Source organism: Pseudorca crassidens, chromosome 10, assembly GCF_039906515.1.
Source record: "Pseudorca crassidens isolate mPseCra1 chromosome 10, mPseCra1.hap1, whole genome shotgun sequence".
NCBI classification, from domain to species: domain Eukaryota; kingdom Metazoa; phylum Chordata; class Mammalia; order Artiodactyla; family Delphinidae; genus Pseudorca; species Pseudorca crassidens.
Window position 1 is genome coordinate 21,319,935 of NC_090305.1, and position 8,611 is coordinate 21,328,545.

Below are 8,611 nucleotides of genomic sequence, written 5' to 3' on the forward strand. Positions count from 1 at the left end.
GCAATCACTCTGTTAATCTGCCATGCTTCCACCCGCGTCATATATTCGGATGTACTTCTATTGGACCCTGACGATGTGTGCGCGGATGACTAATGACTGCCCTGTATTCTCTTTAATTAAGCGTTAAAAAATAGTGCACATCTATTTGGTTTGGAAATGCGTTCGGCTGTAAGAATCACATGTTTTCCTCTTACTGTTAAAAGAGTAAGCCTCACTAAGAGGGAGAATCATGGGCAAATTCTGTGATAAACCATGCATCGGATAAAAGCATGCAAAAGTCAACGGTAAAGGCAAAACGAGGCAAGAATTCAGTCCTTCAGTAAAGGTACACACATTCCAGAAATCAAATTTGACATGGAATGTGGGAATTTAGGAACTGATTTAATACCACATACATTTCAAACAGACAGACATGCTCTTTTTAGACAATTTGGTTGTATGTTTATTTTAGTTTTCAAATTGGGCAAAAGAGATGCCTCAAAATGTACAACTGCCTCGAGAGAAGGACCTTGGATGTTGAGAGACAGACACGGTATGGTACTGTTCTTGACGGCCCAAACTTGGAATCCAGAGTGCAATGCGTTCTCATCCCAGCCTTGCCATCTTTCACCTAACTGGCTTTTGCAATGAAAGAGAGGTGTACAGTGCTAACAGAAATGTGAAGATTTACTTAGAAAGTTTTGTCGGAAGGAGTAATGGTGGAGGTCAAGTTTCAAGGCTGAGGAGATGTTCACTAGGTATAGAGGAGTATTTGGGGTAGAACGAATGATATGTGCACACATCCCTGGGAAACAAGAGGAACTGCTGGCAGGCAGGACAAAGGGCTGCTGATTGGGAGAGAGGGGGCAGTGAGGTACGAAATGAAGCTGAAGATACAGGAGTGGCCGTGGAGAGGATTTCAGGCCATAATCTTCAGGGCCACATAATAAAATAGCCATCAGATGTTTAGGTGATAGGCAACTCTTTCAGAAACACTGCTTTCTGTCTGTCATACTTTTGTCCTCTCAAAGTTCACAGAATCTGAGATCTAGTCTGACCTAATCTAAGCAAAAGCCAGCTAAAATTCCCCCAAACATTTGAGAAAACTCCCAGGCATTCAGATCATGTGACTCCCCTTAGTCCACGAGGGACAAGAGCCAGGGTCCCTGTAGAGAGGAAGTGCTACTGGCACTGGCGTCCCAGGAAGGGAGGCGTTTAATCTTCATCTTTAAAACAGACATTTTTACTTCTGGTAATGGTAAAAGTTAAATGGTTAAAGCAGATGTAACGGTATGGTTTTGTTTTATGTTTTTTGGGGTTTTTTTAATGGTTAACGCTGATGTAAAAGGTATGTTTAATAGGCCGCAAAACAGGCTGCTCTAGTCAGGGTTAAGTTTTAGTTAAATCATATGTAAGCCATGACTTCCCCACACCTTAATATGTGAACATTTCTTCCATAACCATCAAGTAGAAATACTGTATGCGGTACTTCCTGTGTTTTTGTAAATAAAAAAAATCGGTGCCTAAAACACACACACCACCAGCTCAATATACTATATAAGAACATTCCCCCCTGTCCTTTCTCTCTTCTGAGAAATCCCTCACACAGCCCGGCAAATGCAGAGTGCGCTGTTCATGGTCCTGACTCCGGGAAGAGGCGGGCTTCCTGGTGGCAACGCGGACCATCTCCGCCCGCCGGGCGCGCACCTTGAGTTGAGCGGGATGCCGAGACCCTGAAGTGTCCGAGAGGAGCCCCTGCCGGCCTCGATACCCTGCCTGCGAGGGCCCCCGCGCCCCATTCCGCGTACGTCTGTCCCACAGACTTGTCTCTAAACACACACGCCGGTAAACCCACCCTAACCACTTTCCGAGCCCGGCCGGGACTGTTCTGTGCCTAAAGGCAACTGCCTTTTGAACCCACGTAAGCGACAGGTGTCTGCGCCCAAAGGACGACTCGTGGCAGCGAGCGGCCACCCCTCCCAGGCAAGCCTAGGTGGCTGAGGCGAGTCGGCCTACGGATCCCGGCGCGCAGCCTGGGCTTCCGGAGAAGGGGCGGCTTGGCCTTGACCGCGTTGTGCAAACACCTGAGCAGAGAGACCCGGATCAAGGCGGACTGCAGACCGAGTCCCCGAGGGTATTGACGGGGGTACCAACGCGGACCCCGGGAACTAGGAGAAAAAGGAAAGGACAGTGAGGTTAAGCAACGGCCTCTGCCGGACACAAAATCCACGTGTACTTTCTGGGGACGGGAAACGTTTCTGATTCATTTCCTCCACCCCCTCCTCCATTGCTTTCCACCTTCTCCACACACAAATTTTATATTGAAGGTTTTTGAAAATATTTCTGGCAAGGAAAAAAAGAAAATGCCAGAGATGGAAGACATCTGGAAACATCACCTTTTGGTTTTGGTTTGTTTGATTTACATCCTTGTTTGTCTGATGGCATTCATTCACTTATTCATTTCTAATTGCGGTAAGTGTACCTCAGCTGCTTCCTGGCCATTTGCTTGCATTTCAAATCATTTGCCTCTACAGTGAAAGTGAAAACAGTAAAGTCTGTTGAAGAAAATTTAGCAGAATACTCCATGCCTTTGAGATGAGCAACTATATGTTAGACAGCACATAATAAGCACTAAGCATACAAGAAAGATTGCTACACTGTACCCACCCCCACCCCCACCCCCACCCCGCAAAACAAAACAACAAAAACTGAGCACGTTTTTCCTCAAAAGTCCATTCGGAGAGAAAAACACTAGGCACAGACTGGAAGGACATACTCATAATTCACACAATGTAAAAGACGTTGGAGTCCGAGGAACCTACAGAAATGTTAAAATGCCGTAAGTACTTTAACAAGATGTAGTTCTGAGCACTGCTGTTGTGAGGATAGGTTGGAAACCCTTTGTTTTGAGGTCGGGCACCTTAGAGAGGGCAGCAAGGTAGTAAGGAAGTAGTTGTACTTGTGGGTAAAGTGGCAAAAGCCTGGGAAGGGCACTGTTTCCGCCCGGTTTCGAACCGGGGACCTTTCGCGTGTAAGGCGAACGTGCTGACCGCTGCACCACGGAAACGTCAGACGCACGTTGCGTTTTACAAGTCCAATAAAATGGCATTTCCTTGGTGCTCCCCAAGTCTAATAATTTTGAGTATTTCTCTTTTAGTATATTATCACTCACTCACTTTGCTTACCCTCCTTTTTAAAAACGTGTTAAAATAAGAATATAGGAACTCTACGACTCATAACCAAACGTAACTCAAAAGCAGAGTCCAAATTCCTTCCCCAACACCACGCAGGGTAACCTCAGCCTCCTAGGGCATGCGATTACAAGGAACTACCCGACAGTACCCTGTGACTTTCATTTCCATGTCTCTTGCTCACCGTTGGACCCAGGACGTAACACACAGAGCCCTGAAGACCCCCAAACTTCCGAGAGGGCATGCTTGTCCGGAGGAGACTGCTGAGCAGGGGCGGGGTGGGCTGTGCCCCAGGAGGGAGTGACAAAAGGAGTAGTGTTTGGGAATTCATGGGACCGGACTCTGTGCCGAGTAGGTTGAGGTGGGAGTCGTCAGTCAACTTCTTATCCAGTGTCACTCACACTGGCCTGGAACGCCTGTGCTCTGAGCGACGTCAATCTGTGCAACAGCTGACGTACTAGACTATACTTTATTTTTCTCCTCACTTCACCTGACCTTCGTCACTGTATTTGTCCACTTCCCAGCTTTTACCTCAAGGATCAGGGAGGTGCTCAGCAGCAAAACCATGGTCTTTCCTCGAATTCTCTGTGAGAATTTCGTGATAGAACAGCTCTGCATCAGCACGTCTGACCAAGAACCAAGCTGAAAACTCCTGCTCTCAGCAACTCAAACTTGGATTGGTCCCAAGGTTGCAAGAAACAGAGAAGAGAGACAGTATTTCCCAGCTAGCAAGATTGGAGTCCGTTTTTTCCCTGATATCGAGTTGGCAGCATAAATGATGATTTATTATTTTCCAGTACTTTGATTAGAAGTTTACTGTAAAGCAGTCAATGAGTGGCCCCCAACGTGGCCAATCCTGACCCTACCAGATGTCCTGAAAAAGTATGCAAGCCTGAGGTAGCAAAGGGCACATGCACTGAGTATTATAATAAGATTGCACAAAATCAGTTAATTATTTTTAAAATTGCCAAATGAAACCACAGAGATAAATGGTCATTCATTTTCTGGTACAGATGAACTTATTTGCAAGGCAGAAATAGAGACAAAGATGTAGGGAACAAAGTTATGGAAACCAAGGGGAGAAGGGGGAGTGAGATGAATTGGGAGATTGGGATTGGCATATATACACGGCTATGTGTAAATGAGATAACTAATGAGAATCTACCACATAGCACAGGGAACTCTACTCAATGCTTGTGGTGACCTAAACGGGAAGGAAATCTAAAAAAAAAGAGGGGATATATGTGTACGTATAACTGATTCACTTTGCTGTACAGCGGAAACAGACACAACATTGTAAAGGAGCTATACTCCAGTAAAAATAAACTAAAAATAAAAGAGGAAACGGTTATAACACTACTTGATTTACACTACTCTAATTTATATTAGAACTTTTCCCTTGTTCTTTTATTGGTTTTGGATTAGTTTGACTAAAGGCAAATGGGTAAAAACAACTCCAGACTAAGTAATGGGTGTGGAAAATAGCTGTAAACATATGAAAGTGCAGAACTTGAAAGCACACCCATCGAAACTAGATCACTTATTCATTAGCCTTGCCCCACACTGTATGGTCCACGTGACAGTAGTGTAGACGTCACTCATCTGGGAGACTGTAGAAGTGGTGACTTTCAGGCCCTGTTGCAGATGTAGTCATCTAAAACCCTCATTGTAATGGACCATACCAGGTCATTCATATGCTCACAAAATTTTGAGAAGCATGGCTCTAAGGCGCTATTCAATGTGCCAAAAAGCTATCTGGTGCAAAATTGGGGAGATCTGAGGGGAGAGGTTGACCATTCAATGAATCAATCAAGAAGAACAAATGTCTCTGTTGTGTTAAAAGTTCTAGGAGGCAAAAATAATTGAAGAGATCACACAAAACCGAACTGGCAATGTCTGACACCCGATCTAAAAGGTAAAGGAAAGACCAAGAAGCAATCACTCTAGGTAATTCTAATCTTCATCTCATGATTTCAGGGCAAGTAACGCTCTTGGGAGAGTTGTTGATATTATATTTATTTTTTAAGCTAGGGGACTAATGCTGTGCCCATCTCCTCCTAGGACTTGAAGGCATGTCAACTGCAGTTAATTCCAATTTTTGTTTGCCATATGTAAAACACTTCTTCCTTAGGCCCCACTGGGATTCGAACCCAGGATCTCCTGTTTACTAGACAGGCGCTTTCACCAACTAAGCCACGGAGCCAACTATGACACAAAACTCATTCTTACAGTTTTTGAAGGAGATGTCACTTTCCTGTTTCACCAATGCATTTCTCAAGAATTTTTGATTAATGATAGAGTCTCGGGACAACTTCTCAGAATTTCTATCAAGTTCTTTTACTTTCTCTCGCCTGAAATATGCACAGAAGTTTACATGCTGTGCCAAGGCAAGAAAAACTTTCTGAGCCTCTGGGCCCTTGAAATAGGTAGCCAAGCCATTTCACTTCCAGGAGCTTTTACAACTTCGTTATAGGAGATATTTCTCAGTTTCAAATCTGCAATTGGGAAATGATGGTGCTTAACGGTCTGGAAACATAACATGAACTGGAGCACTTTGAAGGACTTCACCACACCATTTGCTACTCTTACTGTGAAAAAGCAATATCTTACAAAAGAGAAACGTGCTTCCCAATCTTGATTTTGGAGCTATGTGGCAGGTAAAGGCATGCAAAAGGAAAAAAGAAGGTAAGAATTCAGCAAATGTATACATGTTAAGAACGATGTTTGACACAGAGATATAGACAATATAAAACTTAGGTAGACATGTCTTACTTAAAAATGTCATAAAGTTCTTAACTGGTCCTAGTTCCTGAAATCAACAATCAATGCATAAATATCAGAGAGTTGTCCTCCCCTATGAGAATGAGAGGCAGTATGGAATGATGCTTAAGAGCACAAACTGTGATGTCAGGCTCCATTGGTTCTTTGTCCCAAACCTGTCATTACATTTGGGACCTTGGGAAAATAATGTAAAATCTCTATCTCCTGTTTTCATTTACTCAAATTCTTCGGGGAGTGCTGGCAGATGGTGTGGGTTATGACTAGCCTCAATCTATAAGACTTCTACAGGCGTGTTAGATCTAGGCCAGGCACACAGCATTGCTTCCTGAGCTGATAGAGAACAGTGTAAGGACACTGCCTGTATCTCTTGCAATAGCAGGCAATTTGTTTCCTTTTGTTGTTTATTACAACAGCTCGAGTACTTCTGTAAAGGTAGGTCACACTTTCCACTCATTTCTATTTGAAGAACTCTTTCGTTGTAATCAAATCTGTAAGATTTAAAATTTTCTGCCCAATGCAATACACCTCTCCTATTGTATTTTAAGTATCAGGTATTATGTGTAGTAATGGGAAGACTAAGTTAAATTAGGAACCACCTGCATTTATGCACATCAGAGATGCCTAAAACTTAACACACACACACACACACAGACACACACACACACACACACACACACACACACACACACACACAAATCCACCCAGCATTAAAGTAATCTCTGAAGTCTTTAAGAACAAAAAAGAGGGCGTGATTAATACTACCTGGGAGAAGTCTGAGCTCTGTGAAGAACCCACCAAAGAACATTGAACTGGCCACTGTTCTTTCTGAAAAACTTGGATTCTATGATGGGACTTTGGTGTGATAGATAACACACCAGTTTTGTGGGGCAGGATGTAACAAAGAGAAGTGGTTCAGATGTTTATTGGCCCAAATGGAAATATTTTAGGCCCAAGATAGGAAAGAAAACCCTTTGGGTGTGAGGTGAAACTTTGTGAGAGAAACCCACCGAACTTCAAGTTCAACATAAACCAGATGGCTCCATTTCAGATGTCTTTTACACGCTAAAGACAAATCTCATTGGTCTGGTTTGCATTTCAGTGTGTGAATGGGACTCTAGGAGAGTATTTGGCAGGACAAGTATACATCATCTGGCACAGATAACCATATAAATATCTCTGCCATGTCCCTCACCAAAATAAGACATCAATATCACATTCCTTCAGCCTTGAACAACTACCTGTCATGGAACTACTGTCAACCAGGCGTTTGCCTCAACACTGATTTCAGTGGTGGCAAAGAGACATGTTTCTTATCGTAATTTTTAAAATTAAATTTTTATTTTGGAATAATTTTAGAAAAGTTGCAAAGACAATACAGAGAATTGCCTTATACTCGTTACCTAGTTTCCCTTAATATTAGCTTCTTCCACTATCATGGTACCTTTGTTTAAACTAAGAAGCCAATGTGGGTACTTTACTAAACTCCTGACTTTGACTATATCACACCAGGTTTTACACTAATGTCCCTTTTGTTTCCAGGATCCTACATTGTATTCAGCCTCCTCTAGTCTGTGACAGTTTCTCAGTGTTGATGAAGTATTTCTGTAGCATACTTGACTGTTTTCCAATCTGGGTTTGTCTGATGTTTTTTGCATGATTGGTTTGGGGTTATAGGTTTTTGTGGGAGACCACAAAGATAAAGTACTTGTCCCATCGCATCGTATCGGATGTTACATGATAGGAGCATAGCTTACCATTGGTGATGCCAACCTTGATCATTTTTAAGGTAGTGTTTGCCATTTTTCTCCCTTGTGAAGTTCCTATTTTTTCCTACTTCCTACTCTACTATTTAGAAGTTAGTCACTCAGTATGGCCCATATTCCGGAAGGGAGGGCATTAAGCTTCATCTCCTGGGGGGGTGGGGGGAGTATTTACTTATATTAGTTGGAATGCTTCTGTAAGGAAAATGTTTCCCTTCTCTTGTATTCATTGATTTATTTATATCAGTATGGACTCATGAATATGTATTTTATACTTTGGATTATAATCCAAAACCACACCATCTGTTGTTCAAACTGTTCCAGCTTTGGTCATTGGGAGCTCTTTCCCTGTTATAAAGAGACAATTGGCAAAGCTGTTTCTTTCCTACTGTGTTGATATTAATAAATAATTTTTTCACACATCATATAAAAAAAATCTTGTTTCACCTTTCGCTGAACTAGTTAAGACCCGAGTGTGGAAGTGTAGAAAGTGTGGATGGTTTCCCAGTTTATTTTAGGATGAAAATAATCCAGTAGGGTCAGTTTCTTTGCAAGAATCAGTTACCCAGTGGAAAACTAATATGCCCAAAGCGGCTCTATTTCCCTTGCTAGTCACTCACTACTATCCTTTCACCCTGTAGATGGGATTCAAAGGAGCACTTCAACCTTGGGGTAAATCAAAGATGTGTGTTAAATTTTTTTAAGTTCTCAGCGGGAGGTTCGTCTGTCTCCCTGACATTAATTGTGACATCGCAGTGGATCTGAGACTGGAAGAACTCTCATCTGTGTAGAAGTGTAAGAGGTAAGCGTTGTCGTACAATTTGGCCTGTACGGGGATCGAACCCATGGATCTTGCCGTTATTAGCACCACGCTCTAACCAACTGAGCTAACCGGTAGCC

The 8,611-nt window shown here is 42.8% G+C and overlaps 3 non-coding genes across 3 annotated transcripts; all 3 read right to left on the reverse strand.

Moving 5' to 3' along the window:
* Positions 1 to 2,973: 2,973 nt before the first annotated feature.
* Positions 2,974 to 3,046, reverse strand: TRNAV-UAC (transfer RNA valine (anticodon UAC)). The gene has a single exon. It is a non-coding gene; the product is annotated as a tRNA-Val (tRNA).
* A 2,253-nt stretch (positions 3,047 to 5,299) lies between these two features.
* Positions 5,300 to 5,373, reverse strand: TRNAT-AGU (transfer RNA threonine (anticodon AGU)). Its single transcript has one exon. It is a non-coding gene; the product is annotated as a tRNA-Thr (tRNA).
* A 3,160-nt stretch (positions 5,374 to 8,533) lies between these two features.
* TRNAI-AAU (transfer RNA isoleucine (anticodon AAU)) lies at positions 8,534 to 8,611 on the reverse strand. The gene has a single exon. It is a non-coding gene; the product is annotated as a tRNA-Ile (tRNA).